The following is a 15289-nucleotide window of genomic DNA, read 5'->3' on the forward strand; positions in this document are numbered from 1 at the left end:
TTTGGTACAATAATAATAAATCTAAGGAAACCCAGTGTTTGTGGTATGCCCCAGAGACACAAAACGTTGCAATTTTTTAAAACGGAAAATGGAGGGAAAAGTGCTGTGCAAGAACGAGTGTGTATTTTATTTAAAAAAGGCCACTAGCAAAATGTTTGATAGCTCAAATCACCCTCTTTCCAGCTGACAGAAATAGGTGCTGTTTTCACCATTGGATTTGCTCTTTTCCAAGTGGTGGTCAATATTTCGTATTTTTGCTCTTTTACCTACTGGACTGGCTGATGGGTGCACCTGGCTCCTGATTGGATTTCACTCACACTGACTATGAGTGTCATCAATACTCAAGGTGGGGGCCAGTTGGGATAAGGAACTCAACTATATTCCAGTGGCGTACCGATAATTGAGGGGGCACCCCTGCAAGGTATGTGGAGGGGCCCCCTCCGCACCCTATCAGGAGCTCCCCGGCCAAAGTGCAGTGCTGAGGGGGCCCCCTGGAGCTTGGGGGCCCCAAGCACTGCAGGGGATGCGGGGGCCTGTGTTACGCCCCTGATGTAAACATATTCACTTCTTTTATACTGCTGTTGACATTTTTCTGCCTGTTTTAGAGCAATGGCATGACACATTTCTATCATTTATAGGGGTCTCAAGGTAATAGCCAATGGGCTACTAGCCTTAGGGTGACTACACCCTAAGTGTGCCCACCCCACGTGGGGGAATGGGCACAATCCCTGACCCTGATTGGAGGGTGACTGCCACCTGCAAGATGGCGGGCACCGAAGAGTGGGTTTCACCTCACCCCCCAACCTTTGGGGTGGGGCTGACAGAAGTGGGCATACCTTCTGGGCTGTTCTGATTTTTCCCGCCTGTCTTCCTACTGAAAAGAGGGTGAGACAGAAAGGGGGCCTGCTCCTGATAGCGGGAGAGGCTGGGGGTCAACTTGCAAAGGTGGCATGGTCTTTGAAGATCCCCTGCCACAGATGGCTCTACCTGACTGAGGGAGGTGTGAACACCTCTGCCCAGGAAAGACTTTGTTTCTGGGCTCAGGGAGTGAAGGCTCCCACCCCAGCGGTGCAGAAACTTTCTTATGGTGGCAGGCTGTTGTTCACCAGTCGGGAACCCACCAGCGATAGGTTTGGTTCAGGGGTCCCCTCTCAAAGGGACTTCTGAGAGCATGGAATAATAGATCTGATACTGGAATCAGTGCTGGTTTATTATTCTGAGATGTTTGATACCTAACATCCCAGGATTCACGAAAGCCATTATGGTGCTAGGAACAGGACTCATAATGACCAGTTTCTAGAATATATACTCACGATGGCTTTACTGGGCACTTATAATATCTAAGAATGGCCCTAGATATTATAGGTACCTGTCTGCTCGTGCAGATATGTTCTCACACGAGGTATCGGGTACCCTGCGTTAAGAGTGACTTATGTAGGCCTCATGCAGTGCTGGGCAGACATGGCACACAAGGTTGTGTGCCATGTTGACTCTTCACTTTTAGCTGCACCACATCTTGCATGCTACAATGGCACTGGTGCCTGTTTGTGGTGAGAGGTCTCCGAGGGTGGCATAATACATGTTGCAGCCATTAGTGGCCTTTCCTTGGCTACCATAGCCTTGGTACCACAGGTACCTCTTACAAGGGATTTGCCGGAAGGCCAGAGTTGTGCCAATTGAGGAAACAATGATACAGGTTAGGGAAATAAAACAGGCCCTGGGAACCTGACTGGCAGGAACCCAGGGCACACTCAGTTAAATTGCATCAGGTAGCTGGCAAAAAGTTAGGGGGCAACCATGCAGAAAGGGAACTTTCATACCCATGGGGATTCATTATCCAGGGACTATGGTGTACCAGATAGTCATTACCTGCCATTAGTTCCCTTTTAGCCATAAAAAATAACATTCTAAACATGCCTCATTTTAAAACTGTGCTTGCCCTTGCTACTCAAATTTTGTAGTGAGCCTGTCTCAAACTTCTCATCAAAAGATAAAGGAACAAAGTCATTGAGGTAACTAAGGGTCAGGTGTGCTATTACATCGCATTACATCACGTCTCAGATTGCGACCAGTATTTTTCCTACCTGTGTGGACCAAACTATGTACACATTCCAAATCTGAATGAGTTACAATTAATATTCGTGAGGTAGGTCGCAACTAGCTACTCGATTGGACACAAAGAGAGGGATAATGATCTGCGAGGGTCAGCAGACCACCATGTCTCTGATAGTTTTTCAAACGAAGATTATTATTATTATTTTTTAAATCAGCCCATTTTCCTTAAAGTAAACGGGGCTGAACTCATATCAATTGGACTTTTGAAAGGGGCACTCTCAATATGCCCTTCCAAGTACTGAATCGATATGGAATCCAGACCCATTTTAGAAGCCTAAAACATTACTGATACCTAAAATAGGTTTAGTAAATAGCAAAAAACATTTCTGCAGGTGTACACAGCTATTTGGACTTTTTGCAACCATAAAAACGTTTATACAACTTGCTTCGGGGGCGTGGGCTAAACCATTCGCAATGGCGGACGCGTTTTCCCGAGGCTCCAGACACGGGCCCGACAATCATCATACATCCACAGTGGAAGGGCTCGGAAAACAGCCAAAAGACACATACGGGACACTCAACCTGGTCCAGTGCCGTCTCGGACTGCACAGGAGTGAACAGAATGCGGTTAGTCCCCTAAAATAAAGAATCTTAGACAAGGGGGACGCCTGATCCCAATAGTGCGACGGAAAAAACAGGAAAGAACAGTTCCTCTTAATGGCCAAGTTAGTAGGGATCGCTATTAGCTAGCTGTTAAATCTGATCTGGGAGGGAAATTTAAATTTCAGATCTTGTTGCCCTCACACACCTGTTAGGGTGTCATGCTTCATCATTGGGCGCTCCTCGTCGGACTGGCGCTGCAATGTCCAACGGGCCTGGTGGCATCTTTAGCGGAGATCTTCTGATCTGAGAACGCCGTTATGTGAAGACCATGTGTGAAATTGTGGAGGGCAGTGACTCCTAATTTATGTGGGAATTCGAAAGAGCTAAAATAGACCCTGGCCCCTAAATGATTTTAATTAGGTTATGTAGGGCTGGGACTAAATAAAACCAGGGAGGCTACTCATGTGATTCTAGGTATCAGGGTAGCATATAGTTGACAGAGGTCAACATGTTTCGTGTCATGGGTGCTCAAAATCGAGCGACACTTCTTCAGGACCGTGGGACCACCAAGAAGTATATATACCTCAATTCTTATCAAAGGGTATCCTGGGTCAACCACAAGCAATGCTGAACCCTAATTAGGGTCCAGATATGAAGTCTCCGCCTAAAAAGATGGAGACAAAATGGAGAGGACAAACAAAAAACCACCCATTAACAGCTCGATCATGGAAATATTGTCCAAACATCTTACGGAGGGGTCAAAGGTACCCCTCCAAAGGACCAAGAGATCCTGCTCTCAATAACAAACTAGTTAGAGAGACTAACAATAAAAGAACATAAGCTAATACAAGTAAAACCATAATTAGCGAGATTTTCAAGCAACAATAGACTAGAGTGGCCTAGGACGCCACAGGAGAGTAGAATGTACTATACTAGTTCTTACCTCAGAAGGGAAGGGTCAGAGCTTCATAGATGATGGAGAAGCAACCGGACCACTGGAACGGTCCCACTATAATAAAACAGAAGAAAACAAAGACATCGCCAGGTAACACGCATGCTATACATCAAGGACCTGGGGCGTGAGACTACCCGCTCTAAAAACACTATGAGCGTGGAGGGTGTTGCTCAGACCGGTCAATCAATACTGATAAGATATCGGTACTTAATGTGGATAAATACAAGTAGATACAAGGGTGCAAATCTAAAGGGTGAACTGTATTATCCTGGTATTTAAAGTTAAACAAGTGCACCCCATGGGAGCCAGGCCGAGTGACAGACTAGCCCCGTCCGTGACAGCGTAAGGCGAACGATCGCATAGGAGCGAGTTCTATCCAGTGAACCGGGGAGATCGCGGTGTCAAAGTCCCTCGATTAAACCTCTGTATCAAAACCGAGCCAGGCCGAAGGCCCGTGCAGGGAACATGCCGTGGGGACTTACCCAAATGTAGCAGCGGGCAGGCAAAAAAGGACGCGTCTTCTCCTCACCTGGATATTACCAGTACTGGAGAGAGTTCCTGTTTATGAGCGTGGACAGCATAGTGTGGTCTCGCGAGAATGCCTGTGAGGGCGCCATCTTGTCCCGAATGTTGTGCCTGACTTAGGACGAGGAAACCACTGCGAGAAATCGGCAACGTGAAGGCCGATAGAGTGAGCCCACAACTGACATAGTAAAGTAGAGGTGGGACATAAATATATTGGTAAAAAACTATATTTCAAAATAAAACGACCAACAATTGGCAAGATGTGGTTGGTTCAGCGTGATGAAGTGCATATTATGAGCCCATTTCAAAAGGGGAATTATGCATGTATGGTAAATGCAATGTTCGTTGGAATTGCATATTTAAAAGCAACATGGAGTATTAATAAAATGTGTGAGGCTCCCTTGGGTGTGTCAGAGGGTACCAATACAGTGCATGGTATATGTCTCAGATTACAAAGGAATAGTACAGACAAGATCCACGTGTAGTGTGTATATTTTGTAGTGAAGTGTTGAATAATTTTAAGTTAGTTCAGTCCACGGGATATCATCATTGAGACCCCTTTCTTGGGTGGACAAGCGAAAAATCCATCTCTGCTCAGTTTCAAAGAGTTTTATGTTGGACCATGAGGGGTTGCTTTCAATCACAGTCCAATGCAATTCATTAGGTCCATGTGGATGAGTGAGATAGTGTGTGCTCATTTTCGTAGTCGATTTTCCACACCGTATGTTGCTGCGGTGTTCCATAATCCTTGTTTTGACTGGACATGTTGTCATGCCAATGTATCTTAGTTCGCAAGGGCATGTGATCAAATAAACTCAGTTACTGGAATTACAGTTTGTGTGGTTCTTCTGAGTCCAGACTTTGACTGTTTCAAGAATGAGTTCTTTGGTCGCCTTCGTGAGATCACATACTCCGCACTGACCGCATGGATAATGTCCTCGTACTGGATCCATATCCCACAAGGTCCTTTGTTTCGTGTTTTTTACCGCCATTGGACGGGTGTGTACCAGGATGTCGCGTAAATTACTTGTGCGTTTGTTCGCAAATCTGGGTAGGGGTAAGGACAGTTTTCCTGTAGTCAGGATCTTCCAGTTCTTTTTAATAATCTTCTGGACTGTGTTTGATTCCGGTGTGAAGGTTGTCACACATGTCAGGGATTCATCAGTTTTGTTTATTTTTGGTTCCAGCAGAGATTCTCAGTTGTTATTGAGTGCTCTTTTGTTTGATCTTCTTATGATGGATGTAGGATAGTCCCGTGCTCTTAAGTTGTGACTGAGGATGGCCGCTTCTTTTTTGTAATCGCTGGTCTTTTCGCAGTTCCTACGGATACGTAGGAACTGTCCGAAGGGTAGATTGTCCCTTAGGGCTTTTGGGTGGCAACTTCCATACAATAATAAACTGTTACGATCTGTTGGTTTTTTGAATGTCTTGGTTGACAGAACGCCATCCTGTAAGGTTATAGTAAGGTCTAGAAAGTGAATCTCTGTAGATGATGTTGACCGGGTAAACCTTAAATATGGATCCAGAGAGTTAACCCATGAGAAGAATCTGTCACAAGTGTCGCTGTCACCTTTCCATAGGATAAGGATGTCGTCAATGTAGCGTTTCCACAATACAATGTTGTCGCCAAAGATGTTGTCTGTAAGGTGGAGGCGTTCAAATTCAGCTACATAGAGGCAGGCCAGACTCGGAGCAAAGGTACTACCCATAGAAGTTCCTTGGGTTTGGTGGAAAAACTGATCTTTGAATTGGAAATAATTCTCACACATGGCTATTGTGGCGCACTCCATGATGAAGGACACTGGGGTATTAGATGTCCAATCTTCTTTGAGGAGAAGTTCTTCTATCACTCTTAGGGTTTCTGTTTGAGGAATATTAGTGTAGAGTGCCTCCACGTCCAATGTCATTAGGAGATTTACTTGGTTGTTGGTAGTGAACTCCGATATGAGGTTCAAAACATCCCTTGTATCCTGTAGGTATGATGGTATGCGTTTCACTAAGGGACGAAGAAAATGATCGCAGAATTTGCTAAGGGGTTCCAATAATGAACCGATCCCTGATACTATAGGGCATCCTGGAGGTGGGTTTTGCCCCTTATGAATCTTGGGAAGTGTGTAAAACGCTGGGGTGTGTGGTTGTAAATTCACCAAGAAGACGGCCTCATTTTTAGAAATCCAACCCTGTGTTTCAGCTGACTCCACGATTGATTTAATCCTCGTGATCAATCTCCCTGTTGGATCCTCTTTTATTTTTTTGTAATACTTTTCTTGTGAAAGTTGGCGAAGGCACTCACTGTCGTAGTCTGTAGTATTCATTAAGACAATGGCACCCCCCTTGTCTGCTGGTTTTATTGTAATGGTGAGATCTTCGTTGAGAGTTTTTATAGCATCCCTTTCGGCTGTTGGGAGGTTGTCGTAGTGTGACCTTGTGGAGATATTATTTATTTCCTTCAACACGGTCTGTTCGAAGGTTAACACCTTATGTGGAGTAATACCTTCATGTGGTGTAAAGGTCGATGGAAGACGTAAGCCCGAGTCTGTTGATTCCAGGGGAGTCTTGTCTTGAAAGAAAGCTCGCAGGCGTATCTTTCTAAAAAAGTTGTGAAGTTCCTTGTGTAGAAGAAAGTGATCCACACGTGGAGTAGGTACAAATCATAAACCCCTATTCAGTGCTTTGTTTCAATAGGAGTGAGATTTTTGATGGACAAATTAACCACTAGGTTTTGTTGTTCTTCCTGCTCCTCAATTCCATTTGTTCCTGCTGTTGGGGAATGGGTTGGTCCTGCCACTGGACTTGTTTGGATTGACCGTCTCGTCTTCTGCCTCTTCCCCTGCCCCGGCCTCTTCCTAAAAAAGGTTGTTGGTTCTGATCGAAGTGGTACATAGGTGCGGGCATGTGGTACATCGGATTCCAAGGTGGTTGTTGGCAGTAAAAGGGATTCATTGGGTATCCATACATAGGTGGTGGTGGTTGTCCCCAATTTTTCTTAAAGCTAGAACGGCTTTCATTACTCGATGTACTACTGTTCGAGTTGTAGCGTGGTCTGCTCTCAACCGAGCTTCCGTCAGAAGAATCTTCGCCGCTGGGCGCTTGGTAATCTTCCTTGATATAAGGATACACTTTCTCCTTATCAAATCTCTTTATGTCTTTTTGTAGTTTGGAGATTTTTTGACACATAAGATGGTTCTTGTGATCATCCATCTCGGCATTGATTTCTGTTAACCTACTCTTATAAGCCGAGATGTTAATTGAGGCTTTTAGGTTATTCTCCGCGATGGTGATTTCAATAAGTAATTTGTCAGCCAAACGCTTTGCAGTATTAATGATAAGGATCAGCCAATCCCTGGTACATTTCCAGGCCACCAGGGACCATTCCTTTCTGAACCCAATATCTTCCAGGAAGATTCTTCGAGCATTGGTAACCAATAGGCCATTATGAGCGAAGTTCGCCCTCAAGTATTCTGTCATCATTGCACCGTGAAGTGCAATCTTGGTCTGTAGTTTCTTCTGATTTGTAATGGAGTTCCAGTCTTCAGTAGTGCTGCAAGACGGAATGCTACTGTCAGTTTGTAGTAAGGAGGGAGCCCGTAAGATTTCTGATACCATGTCGTCAGAGAAGCTTAGACCATGGTTGTCCATGGTGAGATGTTAAAGGTATATCTCTGGATATTGGAGATTTAGAATATTTTGCTGCTCGAAGCTCAGGGTAAAAACTGGTTAAGAGGTGGTCGTGATATTAGCTCATGTATGGGGATATTTAGGTCCCTCGGCAAAGATGCCGTACATAAACGTATAATCAGGAGGGGGGACAGGAGAGCTGGTTATTTAGAGAGTGTTGGACTTGGCCCTTCTGGCAGGTTCACCCCTGAACTTTTTTGCTTTTTACTGGTGATTTTTGGTTTCTGCGCACTTTCCCTGTGTCCCAGGGTAAAGTGCTTGCGCACTCTGAATGCATGTGGTGAGATAGGCCTGCCCTCCCATAGGAATGCATGGGGAATGTATGTGTCCCTAGTAGTTCCTGATGCGTGGGGTGTGCAGGCCCGAGTTTGGTATGTGCGGACTCGTGTGATTGAATGCTGCGCGATGATGGGTGCGGCGTGCATGTACCTTGTGTGGAAGTGCAACTTCTAGAAGTGGGCACTTCTGTGTGCAGTGTGTCTGGCATGTGATTGGCTGGAGCTGGCTGGTGAGCCTGGCTCCAGGAGTCTGGTTGGGTCTGCCCCAGTGGTGAGTGTGAGATTAGCATGCTGATGGCTGGGGAGGAGTGCACCTTGGACCTGAATAGGGCAGGGTTTTCCCCACACAATGCTGGCTCCGCCCCCTGTGGTGCGACTGACGACCCTAGCCCTGCCAGTGAATAGAGTGAGGGGCTGAGCACATCAAGGGTGCTCCCCAACCAGCTGCGACTGGTTTTCCCCCTCACCCTGAACCCAGAACAAAGGGTTTTACTGTATAAAAATGGGGCTGTGTCCCCACAGAAACTGTTCTCTGCCAGGATCTTACCTGAGGGGGGCTGCTGCTGCTGCTGGACCAGAGGACTGCCACTTGGACTACCTCCCTGCCTGGAGGCCCAGTGAGCTGGCTCTGGGTCCAGCCTTGCCCCCACCCCTGCTGCATGCAGGGGAGAACTTTGCTGGACTTTGTGCTCCCTGGAATTTCTAAGCGCCTGGAAGCGCTGGACTTGCCTTCAGCGCTGAGAGCGCTTTCACTTCTGCCCTTAGCGCTAGGAGCGCTTTATGTCTGAAAGCCGGTGCCCACCCGGCGTTTGCCTCATCTTCGCTGATCTTAAAGTCCCCTGGCAGGTGCCCACCCTGCCAGGGACATTGCCGTGGTCGTTGGCGGGTGCCCACCCCGCTTATTGGTCTTAATTTCACAGCGGGTGCCCACCCCACGGTGTATTCCATAGCGCGAGGGAGCCTACCCCTCTCACGAGTAAAAGAATCACCGCCGCGGCCGGGGAAGCGTAGGAAGTCAGGCAGCGCTGCCTAGGACAGGGGCGTGGCCCAACCAGGAAGCGGACGGGAGCCTACCCCGCGCTCCTGGGACTCTGACGACAAAGGAGAAAGAAGCCGTGTGGTGACCCAGGGAAGCGGACGGGAGCCTACCCCGTGCTTCCCCGAAGCGGAGAGAGAGACAAGAAGAAGCGGAGCCGGAGGTTCGGCGGGAGCCCACCCCGCCTACCGGCGAAGAAGAGAGCCCCGGGCGTGCTGCTGCTTCAACACGAGACGAAGGAGAGCCGGTGAGTGGGGCGCGAGCTTCGGTGGTTGGGAGGTGTGTCGGGCCACATTGACGGTGACCGCCCCCCTGTGCAAGCTACCTCCCAGCTGCCCCATCTGACAGCGGGCAGCTGTGACGTGTGGAGGGTAGCTTTAATCACAAGTCCCCCGAGCGGGACTCCAACGGCAGGGGCATTTCTGTTGTGCCTGAGCCAGGCACCGAGGCCCCCATTGATCGTCTGAGAGCCCAGGAAGGCTCCCACACCCGTGGGGCATTGTGTACTTCAGAGCGCGAGTACGCTCCAACGACGGGGGCAATATTTGTTTAGAGCCCTGAGAGGCTCTAGGGGGCATCTTGCGACGAGAGCCCAGACAGGCTCCAACGACTGCCCTGATTGTCCTAAGGGCCCAGAGGTGCCCAGGCCCCAGTCCCTACAGCTGCCCAGCACTTAGTGGGCAGCTGCAACGTTTAGGTTGTGGCCCTCTGAGTTTTGGACTGCGCCTCATGCGCAGTCTTGCCCCTGACTTTGCTGAACACAGGGCGTCCTAGCCCCTACCAGGCCAGTTGGCCCAGGGACTGCCACAGGTGGCGGCTCATGTGGAGTTTTGCGCTGTTGTTCCTACCTGCACCTCTGAATGTGTTTTTATGCGTCATGTGCCTTATGTTTACACCTCTGAATGTTTTTAGGCGTCATGTGTAATGTGCTTTTACCCCTACAGGTATTGTGATACTTAGGTGGTTGTTTGTTTTCTCATAGTACAGGTGGTACTAGTGAGGTCCTGATTCCCTGCGTGACATTTTCCTAAGGTGGTTAGGGTTGCGTAGGTGGTACTTACCTGTTACCAGTAATTACTGGTTGTGTGCTATATATATTTTGTGCTATGTTCTAACAGTATTATTCCTATGTTCTAAAAGTGCTAATTCCTGACAGTGGTCCATGTGGACCTGTCCCCTGTACATATAATCCCTTGTAAATTCTGCCCGTGCCTGTTGGCACATTGTAAAGTGTGTGTTTTTATCTAATGTGTTTTGGTAATACAAAGGCTATTTTTATATAATACCTTGTGTGAAGTTTCTTTTGTGGTGGGCCTTGGGTGTTGTTGCTGGGTGCGCCCGCAAACGCTTTACACATCGCCTCAGGGATAAGCCTGTCTGCTCGTGCCAAGCTACCAAGGGGGTGAGCAGGGGTTATCTTTGGCGTGTAACTTCCTTGCCCTGACTAGAGTGGTGGTTTCTGCCTGACTTTGGCGCAAGCCTTAGCCAACCAGAAATCCCATTTCTAACAGAGAGGTTCTGTTCTAATGCTCCCTGGGGTATACGTAGGAAAAAACAGGAAAGAACAGTTCCTCTTAATGGACAAGTTAGTAGGGATCGCTATTAGCTAGCTGTTAAATCTGATCTGGGAGGGAAATTTAAATTTCAGATCTTGTTGCCCTCACACACCTGTTAGGGTGTCATGCTTCATCATTGGGTGCTCCTCGTCGGACCGGCGCTGCAATGTCCAACGGGCCTGGTGGCATCTTTAGCGGAGATCTTCTGATCTGAGAACGCCGTTATGTGAAGACCATGTGTGAAATTGTGGAGGGCAGCGACTCCTAATTTATGTGGGAACTCGAAAGAGCTAAAATAGACCCTGGCCCCTAAATGATTTTAATTAGGTTATGTAGGGCTGGGACTAAATAAAACCAGGGAGGCTACTCATGTTATTCTAGGTATCAGGGTAGCCTATAGATGACAGAGGTCAACATGTTTCGTGTCGTGGGTGCTCAAAATTGAGCGACACTTCTTCAGGACCGTGGGACCACCAAGAAGTATATATACCTCAATTCTTATCAAAGGGTATCCTGGGTCAACCACAAGCAATGCTGAACCCTAATTAGGGTCCAGATATGAAGTCTCCGCCTAAAAAGATGGAGACAAAATGGAGAGGACAAACAAAACCACCCATTAACAGCTCGATCATGGAAATATTGTCCAAACATCTTACGGAGGGGTCAAAGGTACCCCTCCAAAGGACCAAGAGTTCCTGCTCTCAATAACAAACTAGTTAGAGAGACTAACAATAAAAGAACATAAGCTAATACAAGTAAAACCATAATTAGCGAGATTTTCAAGCAACAATAGACTAGAGTGGCCTAGGACGCCACAGGAGAGTAGAATGTACTATACTAGTTCTTACCTCAGAAGGGAAGGGTCAGAGCTTCATAGATGATGGAGAAGCAACCGGACCACTGAAACGGTCCCACTATAATAAAACAGAAGAAAACAAGGACATCGCCAGGTAACACGATTGCTATACATCAAGGACCTGGGGCGTGAGACTACCCGCTCTAAAAACACTATGAGCGTGGAGGGTGTTGCTCAGACTGGTCAATCAATACTGATAAGATATCGGTACTTAATGTGGATAAATACAAGTAGATACAAGGGTGCAAATCTAAAGGGTGAACTGTATTATCCTGGTATTTAAAGTTAAACAAGTGCACCCCATGGGAGCCAGGCCGAGTGACAGACTAGCCCCGTCCGTGACAGCGTAAGGCGAACGATCGCATAGGAGCGAGTTCTATCCAGTGAACCGGGGAGATAGCGGTGTCAAAGTCCCTCGATTAAACCTCTGTATCAAAACCGAGCCAAGCCGGAGGCCCGTGCAGGGAACATGCCGTGGGGACTTACCCAAATGTAGCAGCGGGCAGGCCAAAAAGGACGGGTCTTCTCCTCACCTGGATATTACCGGTACTGGAGAGAGTTCCTGTTTATGAGCGTGGACAGCATAGCGTGGTCTCGCGAGAATGCCTGTGAGGGCGCCATCTTTTCCCGAGTGTTGTGCCTGACTTAGGACGAAGACGAGGAAACCACTGCGAGAAATCGGCAACGTGAAGGCCGATAGAGTGAGCCCACAACTGACATAGTAAAGTAGAGGTGGGACATAATATATTGGTAAAAAACTATATTTCAAAATAAAACGACCAACAATTGGCAAGATGTGGTTGGTTCAGCGTGATGAAGTGGATATTATGAGCCCATTTCAAACGGGGAATTATGCATGTATGGTAAATGCAATGTTCGTTGGAATTGCATATTTAAGAGCAACATGGAGTATTAATAAAATGTGTGAGGCTCCCTTGGGTGTGTCAGAGGGTACCAAGACAGTGCATGGTATATGTCTCAGATTACAAAGGAATAGTACAGACAAGATCCACGTGTAGTGTGTATATTTTGTAGTGAAGTGTTGAATAATTTTAAGTTAGTTCAGTCCACGGGATATCATCATTGAGACCCCTTTCTTGGGTGGACAAGCGAAAAATCCATCTCTGCTCAGTTTCAAAGAGTTTTGTGTTGGACCATGAGGGGTTGCTTTCAATCACAGTCCAATGCAATTCATTAGGTCCATGTGGATGAGTGAGATAGTGTGTGCTCATTTTTGTCGTCGATTTTCCACAACGTATGTTGCTGCGGTGTTCCATAATCCTTGTTTTGACTGGACGTGTTGTCATGCCAATGTATCTTAGTTCGCAAGGGCATGTGATCAAATAAACGCAGTTACTGGAATTACAGTTCGTGTGGTTCTTCTGAGTCCAGACTTTGCCTGTTTCAAGAATGAGTTCTTTGGTCACCTTCGTGAGATCACATACTCCGCACTGACCGCATGGATAATGTCCTCGTACTGGATCCATATCCCACAAGGTCCTTTGTTTCGTGGTTTTTACCGCCATTGGACGGGTGTGTACCAGGATGTCGCGTAAATTACTTGTGCGTTTGTTCGCAAATCTGGGTAGGGGTAAGGACAGTTTTCCTGTAGTCAGGATCTTCCAGTTCTTTTTAATAATCTTCTGGATCGTGTTTGATTCCGGTGTGAAGGTTGTCTCACATGTCAGGGATTCATCAGTTTTGTTTATTTTTGGTTCCAGCAGAGATTCTCGGTTGTTATTGAGTGCTCTTTTGTTTGATCTTCTTATGATGGATGTAGGATAGTCCCGTGCTCTTAAGTTGTGACTGAGGATGGCCGCTTCTTTTTTGTAATCGCTGGTCCTTTTGCAGTTCCTACGGAGACGTAGGAACTGTCCGAAGGGTAGATTGTCCCTTTGGGCTTTTGGGTGGTAACTTCCATACAATAATAAACTGTTACGATCTGTTGGTTTTTTGAATGTCTTGGTTGACAGAATGCCATCCTGTAAGGTTATAGTAAGGTCTAGAAAGTGAATCTCTGTAGATGATGTAGACCGGATAAACCTTAAATATGGATCCAGAGAGACCCATGAGATTAATCTGTCACAAGTCTCGCTGTCACCTTTCCATAGGATAAGGATGTCGTCAATGTAGCGTTTCCACAATACAATGTTGTCGCCAAAGATGTTGTCTGTAATAGTGCGACCCCCTGAGACGTGCCGCAAACAGGCAAGCGGTGCATATCTTATCACCGCCGGCTGACGGACGTCCCCACACAGTGCTGGAGCATCGCCAGCTGAGGCGGGAGAAGCAACAAAAGGCACCCACACGGAGGAGACACTAGAGCGAAGAGAGGCAATGCTACCACCAACCGCGACGCCCTAGCGCCGTGAAGGTAGGAAGGAGGCCCAACCCTGAGGAAGAGGCGAACGGCCACACCGAGGGGGACGCGACAACGAGTGCCTCCCACAATAGACACCGGCATCACCAACGGCGAGAGCAGTGAGTGCGGAGGCGGCGGCTGAGAAGACGAGGCCTGAGACTTGCGGGGTGACGGAGGCCCAGGAGGCAGCCAACACATGACTCGGAGGAGGCAATCCAGGTGGAGGTGGTAGAGGAGAAATAACCGAGACACAAGAGGCAATGACAAGTAGGGAAGAGTACACAACACCGGCAGGGACAGCGTCTTGGCATCGGGACAGAGGCCCGACCCGCGAGAGGAGGACAGGCGACATGAGGGGCATAGAAGCGGGGAACAACCCCACTGAAATCAGCTCCTCCGCTCACCGTGGCCGATGGCCTTGAGGGGAGAAGAGACTGCCGGGGGCACACACCAAGAGGCCACGACCAGAAGGTCCGCAGAGCGGCGGGGCCAGGAACGATCCAACAGCTGCCACAAAGGCTTCCAGAAACCGGTGAGTCCCCCCACCCCTGCTGCTCCGGGGACGGGGATCAGAACGTGGGCTGGGACTGGGGCGGGGGTGGGAACCTCCCTCTTTGCAGAGGCATCCATGGTGAAGGGGGAGAGAGAAGGGCCCTGTAATGTCACGAGAGACCATGGGATAGTCCATGGCTGTCGCTACGTAAGGGGTTGTGCCATAAATAATCACCCCTCCAAAAGTTACGTTGTAAGGTGGGCTCGGCGGATGCCGAGACCACGTGTGTGGAGATAATAAAAAAGCCCAGGGCTCTGGGCGTGGTTTTAGTTCCGCGCTAGCCACCAATATAATATGAAGAGTCAGTGTTGATTAAATAGCGACGCAGTGTCCTTCCGTGTGCCCCGCGGAAGCGCTGGTGTCGGCCTCGCGTCCGTGCCTGCGGTGGCAGCGTCAAGAGCTGCCCGCCAGTCTGTCGGTGCTCGCTGGGAGCACGCAGGAAAAGTGCGCGGGTGCGCACACCCGCCTGCCCGTGGAGTGCCTGCAGCGGCTGATCCCGCGGAAGACCGCACGCTGTAGCGGTAAGCCTCTGCCGCCTCTCTGCTGCCCCCTCTGGCCCTAAGCGGTATCGCACCGCCTACACTGACAATTAAATAGAGAACGGACGTCGTGTGCAGCGTCCTGTGGCTTTGCCCTACGCTCCACAAGCTGCTGCCCAGCACAGGTGCCTCGCTGCCATCTCCTCAAGCCAGCAGTTTGCTTCGTCCTCACCCACGAGGGGCTGCCAGGCCAGTCCACAATTGAAAAAAAAAAACAAAGTTGAAAGTGAAAGGCCTTACCTTGTGAGGAGCTCCTCCCTACACACCACTCTGCTTCCCTCAGCAGACTGCTG

This window comes from Triturus cristatus, chromosome 1_1, assembly GCF_964204655.1.
Source record: "Triturus cristatus chromosome 1_1, aTriCri1.1, whole genome shotgun sequence".
In the NCBI taxonomy this organism is placed as follows: Eukaryota; Metazoa; Chordata; class Amphibia; order Caudata; family Salamandridae; genus Triturus; species Triturus cristatus.